Source organism: Perognathus longimembris, chromosome 24 (assembly GCF_023159225.1).
Source record: "Perognathus longimembris pacificus isolate PPM17 chromosome 24, ASM2315922v1, whole genome shotgun sequence".
Classification (NCBI taxonomy): Eukaryota; Metazoa; Chordata; class Mammalia; order Rodentia; family Heteromyidae; genus Perognathus; species Perognathus longimembris.
The window spans coordinates 21,923,973-21,926,292 of NC_063184.1; the positions used below are offsets into that span (position 1 = coordinate 21,923,973).

At 39.8% G+C, this 2,320-nt stretch overlaps 1 non-coding gene across 1 annotated transcript; it reads left to right on the forward strand.

Moving 5' to 3' along the window:
* Window positions 1-1,792: 1,792 nt before the first annotated feature.
* On the forward strand, window positions 1,793-1,897 carry LOC125341738. Its single transcript, XR_007209073.1, has one exon. It is a non-coding gene; the product is annotated as a U6 spliceosomal RNA (small nuclear RNA).
* The last annotated feature ends 423 nt before the right edge of the window (window positions 1,898-2,320 follow it).

The following is a 2,320-nucleotide window of genomic DNA, read 5'->3' on the forward strand; positions in this document are numbered from 1 at the left end:
CTACTTAAAGCTGTTGCTAGGCATGGAAGACTCAAGGAATACTCGACACTTGTCAGCCCTCTGGGGTTCTCAATGTTCCTTAGGTATGTTACTCTAGTCTTGGCTTGGACTGATCTACTGGTATTTCCAGAATGACCATAGAAGATCTTGCCATGGACCCTTGTAAAAAACTTGCATTTTTCCACAAGTCCTCTAGTTGAGATAAAGAGTAAAGGATAGGAACTACAAGTTCTGCAAGAGACTTTTAGTAGCCATGGCAAGAAAAGCCACTCCTAATTCCATTTATTTGTATTCTAGATTTGTCTATACCAGCTATAGGTACACAGCACCATTTATCAACCATATATGCAACCTAGAAGCTAGAGTCCAAATCCTACAAGGTAAGCTCCTTAAACTGATCTCTCTCTTTTTTTTCCAATTAGTTACTGGGCTTGAATTCAGAGCCTGGGTGCTGTCCCTGAGTGTTTGTACTCAAGGCTAGCACTCTACCACTTTGAGCTACAGCCCCACTGCCTATTTTATAGTGGTCAATTGGAGATAAGAGTCTCATGGCCTTTCCTGCCTGGGTTAGCTTCGAACTGCCATCCTCAGGTCTCAGCCTCCTGAGTAGCTAGGATTACAGACAGGAGCCACTAGTGCCCCACTCAAACTGATACCTTAATGTAGCCCAAGTGCCACTCTTTGACTGAAGAAGCCTGGCCTATAAAAAACTAATGTGTGTGACTTTCCATGTTCCTTTACTTTTGTTCATGAGACACAAACAAACATGGCAATTTTGAAGGCCACGCATTAAGTATTTCAGAGGCGTGTGATGGAAGGAACTGGAGTACGGCATGAAATCGCTCATCAACCAGGGACATTCGCTGGGGATTTTTTTTTTGGGGGGGGGAGGGTAGTGCTGGGATCAAACCCAGGGACACATGTGAGATAGTTGTGGAACCACAACCCCAGTTTGTATTTTATCTGAGAAAAAGAAATATTGTGTTTTAGTCATTACATATTTGGGGGCATTATTTCTTGAACTAGCTTTTGAACTCTACTAATGCAATTCGTCATTAAGGTCCCTGAGTGAAAGTCTCACCTTTTCAGAAATTCGAAATAATAATTCCATGAACACAAAGGCATTCCATGAACACAAAGACTTAGATTCTTTGCCACAGACCTCCTTGGAATGATGTATATAACTTGCAAACTTTCTCCCCCCTGCTGTTTGTGGGGCTTGAACCCATGGCCTAGACACTGTCCCTGAGCCTCTCTGTCCTCAAGGCTACACTCTACCAATTGAGCCATGGAGCTACTTCTGGTTTCCAAGTGATTAGTTGGAGATAAGAATTTCATGAGGACTTTCCTGCCTGGGCTGGCTTTGAACCACAATCCTCAGATCTTGGCCTCCTGAGTAGCTAGCATTACAGGTGCAAGCCACTGGTGCCCAGCTTGTAAAAGCGTTTCTCCCAGCTTTTATTGTTATTGTTTGCAGTGAAAGTGAAATGTTTTTTAGTTTTAAAACCTCCACATCATTTGGAAATAGCATTGGGAAAAGAGAGTACTTGGCTATAATCATAAAAATCATAATATAACAATATTCTTGAATTTAGACTGTGAGATAGGGCTACTCTTACTTTGAGACATATCTGTGCTGGTTTTGTTGGTGAATGACAGTGTGTGGATACATAAAATATCCACAGTGAGTTGCGATATAAAAAATATTTTTGATTTTTGGGTTACTGCCTATCTACAGTAAAGAGCTGAGCTGATTTGCTTAAGCTGAATCAATGAAGCTTATAGGAACTTATTTTTGTACTAATAAAGAACTTTCTATGAGGAATGATTCAGAAAAGATTAGCATGGCCCCTGTGCAAAGGACAACATGCGAATTTGTGAAGTGTTTCATATTTCTGCAATGTGGTCATTATATTCAGTGTGCATTATGTAGAAAATGAACTGTATAAACTCGAGGGTAGGAATAGGAGGAAGGAAATGAGGGAGAACAAAGGAAAGGGTGACATTGATCAGGAAACATTGTACTCATAACCTGACCTATACAATTGTAACCACTCTGTACTACTTACTGAGAACAATAAAAAGAGGAAAGAACTTCTAATGAAATTAAATCAGCTTTTAGTATACCTAAGTTAAGAGCACAAATGTGGGGCGAAAATATCCGAGTTTGCTAATGATCAAAGATTACTCATCTTTCTGCACTTGAATTTCTTATAAAATAGAGAAATCAATAGGTACAAATGTCATGGTCCTGTTACGAGGGTTAAGTGAGTTTATATCTGCATAGCATTATAACACTGTAGTATAGTATTATGTAAAT